This window comes from Eriocheir sinensis, chromosome 66 (genome assembly GCF_024679095.1).
Source record: "Eriocheir sinensis breed Jianghai 21 chromosome 66, ASM2467909v1, whole genome shotgun sequence".
Classification (NCBI taxonomy): Eukaryota; Metazoa; Arthropoda; class Malacostraca; order Decapoda; family Varunidae; genus Eriocheir; species Eriocheir sinensis.
In genome coordinates this window covers 30533-48777 of record NC_066574.1, presented here as the reverse complement: position 1 = coordinate 48777, position 18245 = coordinate 30533, and the positions used below count along the sequence as shown (strand labels likewise).

Genomic DNA, 18245 nt, shown 5'->3' with positions numbered 1-18245 from the left:
TAGATTACTATAATGCCTTTGCAACTGTGGTAACCCGGATGTCACACTGGTCCTGTGTCCCAGGGTAATGGGTTCCCTAACACCACAGGCTCAAGGGCCAATGTTACAGAGATGAGCACCAAGGCCATGCGCTGCTACAGCGTTTGCCCCCAACCGTACCTTTACCTTTTGCAAAATGCTCTTAGCTGAGTAAAAATATCATACTAACTGTACAAGTGCCAGATAATGGCAAGCATTGCATACTGCTTGACAGGGCAGAGAACAAAAGCTTCTAAGCATTACAACAGAAATAAACAATGGGAGACACTCAAAGCTTGTTAACTGAACATGAACTAATTTATAACAGGCAAAACCAACAATGGTGCGTTATATACAATGAAAACTGTATAAAAATGTTGCAAGGCACATCAATATAAGAGCAAAGCATCATGAAACATGCTGAAATACATGATGGAGGACATCAAGAAGGTAACACATGAGTTGTCTTAAATGGAATGCAATAACTTGGTGGTCCTGGGAGACAGCCGAGCCGGGAGGTGAAAATGGGATGTAGGACACGGTAAGATCTCACAAGCTCTGACCTTGGTGTTAGGGTCATGAAGATATTAAGCTCAGTAGGCACAACTATGCAGTGGAGGCACATATGATAAAAGCAAATGAGACAAAATAAGGCAACTCATAGTGTAAGAAAATAGCAGGAAAGTTATGCTGCAGTATGTGACACACCAAATTACAGGGCAGAGAGTGATTTGTATTTCATAGGCTATATCAGTAAACATGTAGCATTTATTGCAGGAACCACACATTAAAGTTGGATGTAATAAAATATATGTTTTTACCACACATTAAAGTTGGATATAATAAAATCATTTGATATGAAACTCCTTGAACTGGCCAATCAAACAAACCACTCTGTCCATCCCCCCCCCCCCCCCTCAAAAAAGCATTATTTTTCACAAGGTTTAAGAGGCATTAGTCAAGAATATCAACTGCCATTACATTTTGTCAGAAAAAAAAAAAATCATACCTATGTGATTATGTATATCCTATAAAGCAGAAAAAAAATTGCATGCTGTAATGCAAACAAGATTACTCCTGGAAGCCACATTAATGATGCCAGACACGTGATGATAGACACTTAGTGTGATGAAATTACATGCTGTATTTCACATTATGAAACCAAGCCAAGTGTCACTGCAGCACATATTAGGTAAGGCAGACACCAAAAGCTTGTTACCTGAACAAGATTAAACATAACAGGCAAAATTCACAATAAAGCATTGCATACTGTTGGGTAGGGAAGAGAACAAATGCTTCCAAGCATTACACCTGAAATGAACAATGGCAGCTATTCAAAGCTTGTGAGCTGAACAAGATCTGATTTATAACAGGCAAAACCAACAATGGTGCATTACATGCGATATCTGGCAGGGGATTCCTTGCATTACAACTGGAAAGTGGCAGACACCTAAAGCTTGTTAACTGAACAAGATCTAATTTATAACAGGCAAAACCAACAATGGTGCATTACATGTGATATCTGGCAGGGGAGATAAACGATTCCTTGCATTACAACTGGAAAGTGGCAGACACCCAAAGCTTGTTAATTGAACAAGATCTGATTTATTTATTTTTTTTATTTTTTATTTATTTTTTTTTTTACGTCGCGGCCTATAGCGCCGGTAGGCTTTTTCCCGGTGGGGCCTGATGGTCGGCCCAAGGCTACTTCCCGGTGGGTCCTGATGGTCGGCCCAGCCTGTTCTGGCGCAGGCGAGTGTTTATAGTGGCGCCATCTTGCATTGGCTCATGCTGCCCTCCCGGAGCTCATCTTTAATCCTAGAATCTAGAGTCCGGGTTGATAGGTGGTCTTCTGGACAGCATGTGGGTAGTTTTAAGCCACTTGGCGGCGGCTGAAAAATCCCAGCTTGGTGGCACCGGGCGGGGATTGAACTCGCGTCCTCCTGAACGCGGTGGTGTTACTCTGTCGATTCAGCCACCGCCTCCCCAATTCAGCCACCGCCTCCCCATTCAGCCACCGCCTCCCCAAACAACAGGCAAGCCCAACAATGGTGTATTACTTGCAATATTTGACAAAGTATATGGAAAAATTTCTTGCCGTAACAAGAGTAATACTAAATAATGGCAAATCCCACGAAGTATTTAATCTTTTGACAAAGCCTGTGCTCTTTGCTGCAGGGCTGTCAGAGTCTGTTTGCTCCAGCCAACATTTACTGAAATACCCCTGAGTCATGAGTAAAGTGTTGAAACTGAAGGCAAGTGAAATACTGTGCTTAGAAATCTATTAGCATTTGGACTTTGATAGTATAAGGCCAGAGCAAACCTCCTCTCTTGTAACCCATATCTCCTACTAGGCTTAGATCTTGGCATCTTGCAGCATGTTAAACCTGACCTTAGAAAAAATCCACCCCTATTGGATCTAAAAAATTGCTGGCTCTGAGCAAAAACTGCCCAGGAGTTGTAACAGCCTGGGCTTTGAGCTGCCTTGCCTCCCGGTGCAGACGACAGACTGTTTGGTGCAGCAATTTTCACTTTTCATGTCTGAAAATACATGAAAAAATATTTAATCACAATTCTAAATAATAAAATATATGCATGTAATTGCATTATTTTCAGTGCTATAAGGACAGTGAATCTAAGCATTGACATTATGTCTGCATGCCAGCTTCGATGGAAGGCTTCACTTAGATTGCCTGACAAGAGTAATATTTTCAGGAGAGATGGGGGAGAGGATATAACTGGAGACTCTTGACAGATATAATGTCAAGATCTACAAGCACCCATTTTCCATATATATATATATCTTTGATGTTCAGTCCATACTAAAACATTTGTCAATGTGTTGCAACACTAAAAATTCCCAGTTTCTGCAATGTTAGTGATACCTAAGCCCTGCTAAACCATCCAAGTGAATCAAGAATGAGTTCCGGGGGGCAGCATGAGCCAATACTAAATGGCGCCACCATAAAAAAAATTGCCTGCATCATGACGGGCCTGGGCCGACCGCCAAGCCCCTGAAGAAAACCTACTGGTGCTATAGGCGAGTGGGGGAAAAAAAAAGGATCACATTAGAAGAATGGACAAAGGTTTGTTAGTGGCACTTCAGGGTTATGCTACCTCAAGAATGGACAAAGGTTTGTTAGTGGCACTTCAAGGTTATGCTACCTCTTCAAAGATTGGCCAGTCATGGTTTAAAGTGGAACAGGATAAACAAGAAACAGGCAGGTATCTGTGGACACTACTGTTACTATCAATTGCCAGCCCATGGCAAAATTTAAACCTATGCTATCAAAAACATAAGACCCATATGCTGATCACTCAACTAATCGTAACGGTACTACAGCCATAGAAACATAATAGAGTTTAAATATATCATTCAAAATGTCAACCTTTTTACATACCTTTTTTTAAGATATGAAGCCTACTGGTGTAACAGTTAAATATTGAACTCAATTTGTGTGCAGAGATGTGAGGTATGTTATTAAGCTGTAATGTTTCCAACATATTAGTTGTGATTAAAGCAACATGGAATAGTAACTAAAGAGGATAAATTATCACTGAAAACAAGAGGTTCCTTACTACATTGTGGTGAACTTGATGGCGGAGTCGAGTTTCCTCCAGCCCCATCAAGTTCACACCCTGTTGAGAGGGAATTTTTTAATCAAAGTGAAAAATGGATGCAAATGGTCACTAAAACTAGTTATTATACTTGGTGTCACAAATTCGGGCAAATAATTTAGGGAAGGACTCCTGGACTTGGCATCACTGATGAGGTGAATGATCTCGTGCACTCACTGGGCTATAATATAAACATTGTTATAATGTGTATCATTGTCTTGTTACTATATATTACCTACTGATAATGGAAATACATGTCAGGATTAATCATCAAATACAAGGAAAAAAGAATCATGTATGGAAATTGTGAACTTTTAAGTTCATGTAACAAAACAAGGTTTATTATGCACTGGCTGGAGTAGGTAGGAAGACACCTACCGAATGGGCGCAAGCCACTCCCGGTGAGGTATATATGGGAGGTGAGAAGGGAGCTGAAGCCCTCCAAAGACCCTTCCCATGTCCTCACTAACCGTTTCCCTATTGTCTCACCAACACTGGAGAGTAGTTCAGCATGCTCTCTAAAGACAGATCCTCTCTTTATCCACACCACACTACATTCACACAACATATACACCTTTTCCCAAAATTAAAATTTCAAAATGGCGCACATACACCAAGCCTCGGAGTCCCCGCCTGGGGGGGGGACCACAAATTCCCCCAGGGAGGACTCCCCTTCTGGCTGCCGACCCAAGAGGTGTCTTGATAACTCCTCGAACCTCTTTCTTCTCAATTTCTGCAACATTCGTGGTCTTCTCTCTAATTTTCATTCTGTGGAACATCATCTCTCCTCCTCTAAACCTCACCTTCTCTTCCTTACCGAAACACAGGTTTCTGAGGCTACTGACAGCAATCTCTACTCTGTTTACTCCTACTATCTCTATCCTAAATTTCAATCCAAAGCTGGATGTTGCGCCACGCAACGACATCACTTGCTCTCGTGCCCACGACCTTGACTCTTCTGAATTTTCCACCATCTGGTTAAGACTTCACTGTCATTCTATTACTAAATACATCTGTGCTGTTTATCTCTCACCTAACTTTACCAACTATGTAAAATTCTTTGACTATTTGAATTCTAAAGTGGAGCACATCTTGACCTATTCTCCCTTCGCTGAAATCTCCATCCTAGGAGATTTCAATGTTCACCACCAGCTTTGGCTTTCATCCTCTTTCACTGACCATCCTGGTGAACAAGCCTACAACTTTGCTATCCTCAACGACCAAGAGCAGTTGGTCCAGCACCCTACACGTATTCCCGACCGTCTTGGAGACCGGCCCAACATTCTAGACCTCTTCCTTACCTCAAACCCTTCTGCTTATTCTGTCAAACTGTTCTCTCCGTTGGGCTCCTCCGATCACAATCTTATTTCTGCATCCTGTCCTATCGCTCCTGTACACCCTCTGGACCCACCGAAGAGGCGATGCTTCTGGCATTTTGCTTCAGCTCGGTGGGACGACCTGAGGATGTACTTTTCCAATTTCCCGTGGAATGATTATTGCTTCCAGGATAGAGACCCCTCTGTGTGTGTTCAGCGCATCACAGAGGTGATTGTCTCTGGAGTGGAGGCATACATTCCTCGTTCTTTCTCTACTCCTCACGCTAAAAAGCCTTGGTTTAATCACGCTTGTTCTCGTGCTGTCAATGATAGAGAGGTAGCTCACAAAAGGTACCAGAGCCTTCAAACTAATGCTAATTATGAACTTTACATTTCTGCCCGAAATCGTGCCAAATCCATTCTCCGACTAACCAAAAATTCTTTCATTAATAGAAAATGCCAAAACCTTGCTTCCCGTGACTTCTGGCATCTAGCCAAAAACATCTCCTCCAACTTCACTTCTTCATCTTTCCCTCCACTCCTCAGTCCTGACGGCAACACTGCCGTCTCATCTATCTCTAAGGCTGAACTCTTCTCTCAAACTTTTTCTAAAAACTCCACTCTGGACGATTCTGGGCATATTCCTCCTACTCATCCCCCCTCTGACTCCTTTATGCCTGTTATAAAGATTCTTCAAAATGATGTTTGCTATGCCCTCTCTGGCCTCAATCCTCAGAAGGCTTATGGACCTGCTGGAGTGCCTCCTATTGTCCTTAAAAACTGTGCCTCCGTGCTGTCAACCTGCCTGGTCAAATTCTTTCGCCTTTGCCTGTCAACATCTACCTTTCCTTCCTGCTGGAAGTATGCCTTCATACAGCCTGTACCTAAGAAGGGTGACCGCTCCAATCCCTCAAACTACCGTCCTATAGCTTTACTTTCTTGTCTATCTAAAGCTTTTGAATCAATCCTTAACCGGAAGATTCAAAAGCACCTTTCCACTTCTGACCTTCTATCTGATGGCCGGTATGGGTTCCGCAAGGGGCGTTCTACTGGTGATCTCCTAGCCTTCTTAACTGACTCTTGGTCATCCTCTCTTAGCTGTTTCGGTGAAACTTTTGCTATTGCGCTGGACATATCAAAATCTTTTGATAGGGTCTGGCACAAATCTTTGCTTTCTAAACTACCCTCCTACGGTTTCTATCCTTCTCTCTGTACCTTTATCTCCAGTTTCCTTTCTGACCGTTCTGTTTCTGCCGTGGTAGACGGTCACTGTTCTTCCCCTAAATCTATTAACAGTGGTGTCCCACAGGGCTCTGTCCTATCTCCCACTCTTTTTCTGTTGTTCTTTGATGATCTTCTTTCCAAAACGAACTGTCCTATCCATTCCTACGCCGATGATCCCACTCTGCATTATTCAACTTCTTTTAATAGAAGACCCACCCTTCAGGAACTTAACGACTCAAGGCTGGAGGCTGCAGAACGCTTAGCCTCAGACCTTACTATTATTTCCGATTGGGGCAAGAAGAACCTGGTGTCCTTCAACGCCTCAAAAACACAGTTCCTCCACCTATCCACTCGACACAATCTTCCAAACAACTATCCCCTATTCTTTGACAACACCCAGCTATCACCTTCCTCAACACTAAACATCCTCGGTCTATCCTTAACTCAAAATCTCAACTGGAAACTTCATATCTCATCTCTTACTAAATCAGCTTCCTCGAGGCTGGGCGTTCTGTACCGTCTCCGCCAGTTCTTCTCCCCTGCACAGTTGCTGTCCATATACAGGGGCCTTGTCCGCCCTCGTATGGAGTATGCATCTCATGTGTGGGGGGGCTCCACTCACTCAGCTCTTCTGGACAGAGTGGAGGCAAAGGCTCTTCGTCTCATCAGCTCTCCTCCTTATACTGATAGTCTTCTACCTCTTAAATTCCGCCACAATGTTGCCTCTCTTTCTATCTTCTATCGATATTTCCACGCTGACTGCTCTTCTGAACTTGCTAACTGCATGCCTCCCCCCCTCCTGCGGCCCCGCTGCACTCGACTTTCTACTCATGCTCATCCCTATACTGTCCAAACCCCTTATGCAAGAGTTAACCAGCATCTTCACTCTTTCATCCCTCACGCTGGTAAACTCTGGAACAATCTTCCTTGATCTGTATTTCCTCCTGCCTACGACTTGAACTCTTACAAGAGGAGGGTATCAGGACATCTCTCCTCCCGTATTTGATCTTGCTTTCGGCCACCTCTTTTGTTTCTTTTTTAGGAGCAGCGAGTAGCGGGCTTTTTTTATTATTTTTTTCTTTTTTTGTGTGTGCCCTTGAGCTGCCTCCTTTGTTGTAAAAAAAAAAAAAGGTTGGATACTTCAGATGTAAAAGATTTTTGGATATAACATCACCCCCTTCCTCCATATTGGTTCTTTAAAGCAAGGGTTGACTACAGCTGATTATTATTTGTGGCAGGTTTAATGACACTTTTTTTAGTGCAAAGCATCTGGAAATCAATGATCATTATGGAATACTTCTCATGAGTAGCTACTAAAACTTAACAACCTAGAAGGATGCACAATCATACTATAAAGGATAGATATATTAGAAGACATAGCCACATTGGTGGATCCAAGGGGGGGCCCAGGAGGCCCGGGACTCCCCCATAGTCCTGAGTGATACAGGAAAACTAGCTCAAAAGCGCGCTGCGGCTAAAACAATGCTTTAGCACAAAGTCCAGGCCGTTATACCCATTGATTTAGGTCAGTCCACCAGCTTTTCAAGACCAGGACTGCTGAGAATGGCTAATTGGTAATGCTAATGCTCCTTCCATCCGCAAAAAGTCTGACGTCTCCCCCCAAACTCATTTCCTGAATCTGCACCCAAAGACATACCGTAACATGGTTCAGTGATCATGAACAAAAAAAAAAAAAAAAAAAAAAAAAAAAAGTTAAGACAATCAATATCCAATCATTTCGAGATACACAAATCAGCATCCATATGAAGGAATTCTACAACTTAAAAGTGATGTTGAGCAGGGCATGTGTTAAGTGACTTGCACAATCTATTTTGTGAAGTCATAATTAGATTAATAACACAACAATCAACAAACACTAGATGAAGTATTCATACTAAAATCAGTACATGGAGCTGGTGCACTGCAATGGGGAGCACATTCCTGCAGCCTATATAGCAAGAGGGTTGGATGCTGCCATGTACTTCAGGGGGTGGCTAAATGTCTTCACCCTTGGCCTCTTTCTTGGACTCTCCCCTTCATCTGCCACATTCTCTTGGATGATATCGAACGTGTTCGGATCTGTTGGGATGTGGTTGTATTAGTTGTGGAATAACATACGACAGTGGAACATGGAAGGAAAGAGTATGTCCACACGGTAAAATACAGAGATGAGGATTGCACTGCATTAGTTAAGTGATTACAAGATGTAAATTGAAATTCTTTGGATACTGAAAGGATGTACGGGGACAACTGGGTGAGAAGAGAGAGAGAGATGCAGATTTTGATGTTATATAGCTAGTTACATCAATGAAGACTTAGGACATACACATTCAGAAAGACCACAATTTTGGCTGCTAGACAGAGAAGCACTAGATGTCAAAGTGCCAGGACATTGAAAGAATTAATAAGAAAAGCAATAATAATTAATGAGTATAAATATATTTCTGATATTTTTGTTTATCTTAATACTAGTAATAGAATTTTCGAACACTAATAATATAATAAATAAATATTAATAAATTAATGAAAATAAATGGTTTACGGTCATTTCGCCCACATGTCAGTTCGCCCACAAGTCAGTTCGCCCACAAGTTGAGTCAGTTCGCCCACACCAAGGAGTCAGTTCGCCCACACTCAGGAGTCAGTTCGCCCACACTCAGGAGTCAGTTCGCCCACAATCAGGAGTCAGTTCGCCCACACTCAGGAGTCAGTTCGCCCACACTCAGGAGTCAGTTCATACAAAATACTATCTTATATTTAAAGGTATCTGAATTCTAAAAGTAAAATAAATGCTGCGAGTAGACATTCATATAAAATTTATGTAGAAATGACATCATCTAAAAACAAATCATGTATTAAAAACACGTTGTATTCTAAAAGTAAAATAAAATATATTTAGTACTCATAGTAAGGTAGGAAACATTACGCTTTTGGCCCATTCAAATAAGAGCATGACTTCAGAAGCTTAAACGCTGATCTTTCGCCCATCACGTATTCATCCCAAAGAGCGAATAATTTTTTCTGAAGGTCCTTGTAATGTTTTCGTTGAATCCTGCTGAGCTTTCTTTCGGACACCAATCTTATATGTATAGATGTTAATAGCGCTTCTTTATGCAGCAGGTTTACCAATACATAAAACTGTAAACTACTTCTACCTGCTGCACGTTTATTTAGCCTATTATACCACCCTTCAATGTCATTATTGGTACGCACAGATTTCTGGAATACACTCCAAGTGGAAGGTGGCCACAGAGAGCCGTCAATCCAGGTTCTTTCAATGTAATTTAATACTTGGCGTACTTGAGTACCCGTTGCTTTGGATGAAAGTCGTTGAAACATCGCAGGAATTTCGGTCTCTGGCAGAAATGGAAGAGCCATCAGCTTTCGTAAGAACTTGTACGTTGCTTCATCGTGAGTATACGTCACTTGAAGCCCAACCTCTTGTATCTTGTGGAGAAAATGCAGAAGAAATACTTAAAACAACGCCACTTGACATTTGGCTGCTTCTCTCTCTCTCTCTCTCTCTCTCTCTCTCTCTCTCTCTCTGTGTGTGTGTGTGTGTGTTGGAACAATCCACAAGTTTACTCACCTTTCTCCATATAGCTTGTGTCCAATGGAAGACGCATCCCTTGATAGTTACAAACGGTAGCACCTCAGGCAGCACTTTCCAAAGTGCTTTTTCGAAGTCAATAGTTATATGCTTGACTGAAATTTCCTCTTGAAGACAGTTTAAAAGTGCATTACAAACTTCACGATAATCGCTTTTTTTTCTTCCTGACATTAAAACAAACAACAGGGGAACTTGTTTCGCACATTGATCTGTTCTTACGAATGCATTTACTGTAAGTAATTGAGAAAAGGGGTGTCTACAGAGCTTGAATGTCCCATCAATATACCATGATTTGGCTTTGCTTAGAAGTTCCATTTGCTGATCTGTTGCAAACATCAAGTGGCGCTGTCCACGGATCCTCACATCCGCTCTCAAGAATTTGCTTGGGATATGGTTCTCGTCAAGTTCGAATGCTACGTCCTTGGGTTCAGCAGGTCTTAATTTTTCCCTAGCCAAGTTTTCGGGCTTTGGAAGACTCGGGCAGGGTTTATTTCGTAGTTCTTGCAAGAGAACCTGAATGGAATGAAATGTTGGCATTAATCGCAATTCCTAGTAGTATAAAATTTTGGCATGTTCAGCATTTTCCTACTTATTCTTAACTCCTCTCGATCACCCTCAAACAAACATAGACACACAGACTGACATACAGAGTCCAGTGGCTGCCCGTGCATAGGCTCTGTGAAAATGCAGCACCCACTACTAACCAACGTAATGTCAGTAGCCATCCCTTATTTTAGTTGTGCACACAGGAGGCTGGCTGCGTGGCTGCCGTTCCCTCAGTGGCGCAGTCACACAGTGCCGACCTTGGCGTGCTGGTGGAAGGAAATTTCTGGGAGCAGCACCTCCACTAATTTTAAGTATGAGCAGCCACTGATACACACACACACACACACACACACACACCTCATCAACTATGGCAGATGCTGGTTTGAAGATATCTTGTACTGCCATTTTCTTCACCTGAGATGTGATGTTTGTTGTTGAAGATGAATCGGCAGACGGAGGATGAGTGTGTGTATTTCTTTTCACAAAGGTCTTATTTCTTTGTGTGACCGTTGCTTTGCAGGGATTGTCCTTGGGCCGGACGGTACATTGCCAATATGTTACATTTGGCCTTCCTAGTTTGATGTTATAAGTGTATCCAAGATCATCAATAAGCTTGTTTTGACCTCTTTTGGTGCCACCCTCAAATAGCTGAAACAAGGGCAACACAGGAGGGTTAACTTGTGCCTCACTTTGCAGGGGTGGGTCATCAAGTGATGTTTCAAGTTCCAGTGAAGAAATACCTTGTTCTTCATTCAAATTGTCTTGCAGATGTACACCAAATGAAGATTCTACTTCAGTTGAAATGTCTTGAGATGTAGCTTCTTCCTTAGTGCACAAAGTACAAGTCCAGTCAATTGTATTGTCAGACCTCACGGCTGCCCAATAATCTCCTCTTGATACACCTGTATCACATTTTCTGTGTTGCCACCTGCAGCAGAACTCGCACTGTAGCCCTTCCTGTCTTGGCTGTACAGGAAAACCACACGAAATACAGAGTTCTGGACAGACTGCCATCATGTCAGGAACTGAGTGCATACGATGGCTTTCTGTAATGACGAGACCTACTTTCACAGTTCATTTTTATAATTCGATTAAACTATTTAACTGGTTAACCATTTAACTATAAGAAGCACTCATTCAATCCGTTCTCTCTCTCTCTCTCTCTCTTATCTATTGTGGGAAAACTAACTCTAGCGAGTGTAGGCGAACTGACTCCTCAGTGTGGGCGAACTGACTCCTCGGTGTGGGCGAACTGACTCCTCAGTGTGGGCGAACTGACTCCTCAGTGTGGGTGAACTGACTTTGGGCGAAACGACTTTTTGATGTGGGCGAACTGGTCGTGTGGGCGAAATGACCGGATACCAAATAAATACATTAATTGTACTAATACTACCACTAACATTATTAACAGCACTGCATCTAAGAGACTGAGCAATAAACTGAGTCTGAAATATAACCATAATTGAACTGTCTCTGTCTGAGTGTTATGTGAAGCTTGCTCCATGCACCGTGATAGGAATGGCATAGATGCATGCAGGTTGCTGAGATACTTACAGTCACCAGCCACTTGTAGATATGGCACCAAAATGTGTTGGAAGCATTGGCGGCCAACTTCTATTTATTTAATTATTATTTTCTTTAAACAAAGGAGACAGCTCAAGGGCAACAAAGCGTACTAGAAAAAAAAGCCCCATTACTCACCACTCCCAAACAGACAAAAGTAGTCTTGATAAACTCTTCTTGAAGGTCAAGTTATAAGCAGGAAGAAATGCAGACGAAGGACGGCTGCTCCAGAGTTTATCAGTGTAAGGGATGAAAGAGTGAAGATGCTGGTTAACTTTTGCATATGTTTGGCAAGATAGAACATGCAGTAATTGACTTAAATTAGAAAAGTATAGATTTAGGAGGGAAATGGGCAGGCATTGGTTGTTAGAATTTAAGTATTTAACGAGCTTGTTTAACGATTGGGTGTGAATAACCCAGCGACTGCTATCATAATTACTAGTTCGGGATAGCTCATCCGCGCTCAGGCGAGTCCTATTCTGAGACGAAGGAGCGCGAGGCAGGTTCTCCCGGGCAGTCGTTCGCCAACACCCACTCGTGACACAGCTCACACATTCAGTCCTGAACGAGCTTCCATACAAGGAAGACGTTTTAAGTTAACCTTACAACTACGTAGAAGTAATCACCGTGGATCACTGCTTCCACGCCCCTCAATATCCACCCATTGAAAAGGAACATCACAGCTAAGTTGTAATATGTAGTAGCGTTTGGCCAAAAGTTGTATTATTATAACTAGCTGTGTGGGTGAGCGTTATTATTATTACGACGTGGAGGTGAGTTACGCTTCGGTGATCTGCTTTTCTACCCTTAAGTTTCAGTTGTATAAATTACCTAAAGTATATTGTACGCTACTGAGCGTGTGAAACCGATCCCAGAGAGGCGGTTTTCAATATACCTTTATAAGTCAACATAATAACATTATTTATAACAATCATTTACATTACTTTATAACATAAATTTAATAGTTTCTAACATAATTTCAATAGCAGTAATAAGTTTATATCACAATTTCAATAGTATTGGGTTATTGCAACTACTTGTTGCCAAGATAATTTCAACAAGTGATTAATTGCCACTTGTTGGATAAATAATTATCCATACGTCTTAATATAACTTTTAGTAAATTGGTTTATAACCTTCAATAAGATGTAAGGAATTAATATAACTTCTTTAAATTAGGTTGTTAGTAGTTGTTTGATGAATGACCTTGAGTTCCATTATTTAGCCTGGAGGCCAGGTACGTGATCACTCGTTGGCTAGTAGTACGTTAACCATCAATACCTCTCATCGGGCCTTAGCCTGATTTCATCTGAAAACCGGTTAAGTCCAGGTGAGATTGTAAAATGAAAGTGTTGGTTTACGGGCACAGTTACGTTAGAGAACTTGAACAAAAGTGCGATTGGCCCCAGTCATTAACCGTAAATGACCAAGAACTAGATGTGCTCTTTACATTTAGGTATTTTCCTGGAAAGAACTACCAATTCCTGGTAGAAAGGCCTCAGGAATTTGAGATATTGGAAGAGTTGAACCCGGATTACATGATTATCATTCTGGGAGGTAATTCAATAGTTGATACTTGGTCCAACGGGGAGGTCAAAGCTCTGGCAAATGAATTTTATGAGAAACTCAATGAGAGCCTACCTGACACTGTTAAAATAGCAGTGCAAATAGAACCTCGCTATTATGAAGAGGACAATCCATTTGGAGCCCCCACAGCAGACGATTTTAACCGGCGGCGCCAAATTATAAATAATTTTGTGAACAAACAACTCAAAAGGCGCGGGCTGGTTGACCATATGGCATTGTTGGGACCGGCATCAATGTACGGTCCAGACTCCTTCAGAGATGGGGTGCACCTGAATGATGAGGCTCTCCAAGAATATCAGGGTAACTTAATTAACACTCTGGTTTGTGCCATGGAAAATTGAGTGTTTTCATTTGAAAGCACCTCAATTCTAGTGATCCCTGGGCATCCTTTTAACTCTGTGGTCTACTGGAATTCAATTATAATAAGTATTTTATTTTTTAGTAATACTTTAGAATCATAACTGTTTGGTTTGATTTCTAGTTTTATAGCAATTAAGATTTTAAGTTAAGCAAGCAAGATGACTGACCTTGATCCTAAGCAAATCACCAAGGCAGAGGAAGAAGTTAAATCATTAAGAAAGTTAAGAGCTACACATAAAAGGAAAATTACCCTCAAACTAAAAACATTAAATAAACAACGTGAAGATAATATGCTGGATGCTTCTCTTTATAAATCCCAGTTGAAGGGTATTCAAGAAGAGAGAGACAGTATTAAGAAGTATGATGAAAGAATTACCCTAATTATGTGTAAGCTTGATCAGGAGAGTACAGCCCCTGAATCGTTTGAACAGGAACTTGAAGAACAAGTCAATTATGACTCGCAGATAGATGTTCAGTTAAATGAATATAAAGATTTGCTTCTAGGAGAAGGACAGCCTTCAGATAAGTCCTTAGCCGAACTGGCAGTCCTAATGAGATTCAGTGAGACTAAACCACCACCTCTTGAATGTGGAACGTTCACTGGCCAGGAGAAGGACAAGTTTGCTTTTAACACTTTTATAAATCAGTTTAACACAGTCATTGGTAATAAGAAAAGTTTGTCTAACGCCAGTAAGTTAGCGTACTTAGTGGGCTACCTCAGAGATTATGCCCTGACTGTGGTCAAACATCTGTCAATAACAGATGATAATTATGAGGAAGCCGTGAAATTGCTAAAAAAGGAATTTCTAAATAAGTCTTTTATCATTGATGAGACTATTAAAAACATCATGAATGCCTCTCCACGTTATAGTAATGTACCTGACTTCATTTCAGTTAAAAGGTACCTCAATGAAGTAAGAGCTTATGTTTATGAATTAAAGGCACAAGGATTAGATTTTCTGGAAGACCAGAGTGCAGGTTTAACCATGATTAGCCACGTAGTGTTTCAGAAACTGCCCAATCAGATTAAGAGTGAATTTATTCATTTATTAGGAAAGACCTACCTAATTTAAATGAGATATTTGACAAAAGTCAAGAAGTATTAGCAGTTTTGAATTGTACCAGCACCAAGTCAGTTAGGCCAAAGACATTTAAAAGTAACCAACAACAAACGTCGGAGAGGCCTAAACAATTGAAAACTACTAATAAACCTCCTCCAACAAACAAGAGTACCCTACAGAACTATAAGAACACCAACAGCAAGGAAGTAACTCCTAACAATCAGGAGAATAAATTAGAATGTAAGCTTTGTTGCTCTCATAGTCATAACATGGGTCATTGTCCTAATTTCAAGTTTTATGATAGTAGGGTGGCGAGGTTGAAGGAACTGTCAATGTGTACTCGTTGTGGTGGTTCAGGGCATGAGACACAGCAGTGCTATGGAAACCAAGGGAAGTTGAAATACCCTTGTAAACTGTGTGGCACAAAAGATCATTTTACTGCACTTTGCCCTCAAAATGTCACGGAGAAAAAGAATGTGAAAACAAATATAAGCTTGTGCTTGGCTCAAAGAAACATAGACTCCTGTCAGATGCTTCCCACTAGAACCATCACAATAAAATGTGGATCTAGAACAAGAAAAGTCAGGTGTCTGATGGATAGTGGAAGTCAGAGGTCCTATATATCAGAATCCTGCACAAAGTTGATTCGTCCTGACACACGCAACCTCTATAAACTGAGTTGTGATGTGAATACCTATCTTGGAGAGGACACTAAGGAGTTCAAACAAATGTCCACAGGCATTAAGATTGGCCAGAAGTTGGTGTTTATACCATTATTGATTGACAGCACCTTTAAACTAACCTATGAAGTACCAGGGTTAAGTGCTGTAATCAACAGATTTAAACAAAATAATATAAAATTACTTGATGAAACATATTACCACAACACCGACTCTGATATTGTAAATGTGGACATGTTATTGGGCATTGATGTGTTGCAACATATTCATCATTACTCTACTGAGAAATTAGGGGGCACTTGCATATTCATGGAAGGAAAATATGCTCCTATTGGTAATATCTTTAGATTTTTAGAAGAAGAACAAAAAGGAGCTGTGAGAGCATCACTCAAAACTAAAGTAGAGCAAGTGGATAATAAAACCAGAACAATGGTTAATGCTGTGATGGATCCATTAAAGTCTTATTTTAATCCCCTGGAAAATATATTGACCGATTCAGAAGTTGATAATGGCTTGGAAAATCTTTTTAGCCTAGAATCTTTGGGGATAAAAACCGACGACCAAGAACTTGTTTCTATAGACAAAGAACAAGTAGATAAGTTCAAGGAGGGAATAAAATTTAAAGATGGGCACTACCATGTAGAGCTGCCTTGGTACCCAGAAAAGGTAGATGACGTGCCATCAAATTATAATGTTGCCCTCAAGGTATTAGATAGAACAGTCAGTCACCTTAAAAATAAGAACTTATTGGATAAATATGAAGCTGTTTTTGATCAACAGTTGGCTGATGGAATCATTGAAGAAATTAAAGTAGATCCATCTGAATACAAGAACAAAACTTGGATTCCACACAGACCCATCGTTAAGATGGAAGAACAAGTAACCACTAAGATCAGACCTGTGTTTAATTGTTCCTTAAAACTGAAAAGGAAACGCCTTCTCTAAATGAAGCAGCTTATACAGGTATTGACATGATGAACAACATCCTTAATATGTTGTTCCTATTTAGATCTAATGATTATGTAATGACCAGTGATGTTAAACAAGCCTTTTGATGATTAAATTAAAGAAAGAAGAAGATCAAAATAGGTTTTGCTTCTTTTGGAAGAGAGGAGATAAGTTAATCACTTATAGATTTAAAAGTATAGTATTTGGATTCACCTCCTCCCCCTTCATACTTCATTATGTGATGCAACATCATGCCAACACCTTTCCTGATGATAAAATAAGTCAAATACTATCAGATAATTTTATGTGGATAACCTAATAGTAACAGGAAATGACCTTAGTGACTTGCACAATACATACCAAGAAACATATAACAGGATGAAATCCGGAGGATTCACATTAAGATCTTGGAACTCTAACTCACTTGAGTTAAGAGATAAAATGGCTCATGATGAAAAGTTAGTTGAGCACACTTGCAAGGAGGAAAAAGTTCTGGGATATAGATATAACTACCAAGAAGATACGTTAAGTGTCGCCCCTTGCAAGATAAATGCTTCAGCTAACACCAAGCCAAGTATTGTCCCAAACCTCTAAATTATTTGATCCCATAAATTTTGCTCTACCAATAACCATCAAAGGAAAATATTGATGAGGAAGATATGGAAATTAGAAACAGGTTGGGATGAAGTTTTACCTCAAGACTTATGCAATGAAATGAGGAAATTAAGTAAGGACTTAGAACAGGTACCTGATATACCCTTTCAAAGGCAAGCCTTAAATGAAAATAGAAATTATGGCTTGCACATATTCTGTGATAGTTCTGCAGAAGCCTATGGATTTGTAGCCTATGCAGTAGATGAGAATAATGAAAGAACATTCCTGTATGCCAAGTCCAAATTAGTACCTTTGCGGAAGAAAAATGAGCACAGTATTCCCACTTTAGAATTACTGGGTGTCATTTTGGCTTTTAAATGCTTGCCATCTCTGTTAGAGTCCTATAAGGGCATGCAAATTCAGTTTCTAAACTTATGTGTAGATGCACAGGTAGTCCTGAGTTGGCTATTAAATAAGGAGACTAAAGTCAAGTCAAAATTCCTCCGCAACAGAGTATTAGATGCAGTCTGTTTAAAGGACGAGCTAGTCAAAAAATTCAATATTCCTATTTCCTACCATTATGTAAACACAGACCATAACCCAGCGGACCTGGTAACCAAAGGCCTATCATATAACCAGTTTGTAAATAAACTGCAATTTTGGCTTGAGGGTCCTCACTGGCTCAGTAATGAATTTAAGCAGTGGCCTGAATATCCATTGCTCAGTGTATCACCTACTCAGCAAACAGTCCTGGGCACATTCTGCAATAATAGCAGTAATCAGCCTCATAAAGTTAATACGGGGATAATAAATTTAAATAAATTCTCCTGTTTAAACCGGCTGATTAAGTGCACCAGTTATCTATATAAGTTTCTGAGTAAGGTGAAGGTCTGTGATCCCGTGGTAGAAGCATGGAATTATTGGATAAGAACAACTCAGGAGGAGCATTATCATGAAGAGATCTCCTTTCTGAGACAAAAAGATAAAGACAGTAAGGCACCTCCTCTGGTTTCACATCTTAATTTATTTATAGACCCTAAAGCAGTGTTTCTTAAAGTGTGGTCCGCGGACCCCCAGGGGTCCGTGGAATGTTCCAAGAGGTCCGCAGGATAATTTTTAA

At 40.6% G+C, this 18245-nt stretch overlaps 1 long non-coding RNA gene across 1 annotated transcript; it reads right to left on the bottom strand.

The window, feature by feature from the left end:
- Positions 1 to 950: 950 nt before the first annotated feature.
- On the bottom strand, positions 951 to 14692 carry LOC126987676 (uncharacterized). The gene is made up of 3 exons (XR_007741076.1): positions 8072 to 14692; positions 3598 to 3657; positions 951 to 2559 (listed from the first exon to the last, which is right to left on the bottom strand). It is a non-coding gene; the product is annotated as an uncharacterized LOC126987676 (long non-coding RNA).
- Positions 14693 to 18245: the final 3553 nt, after the last annotated feature.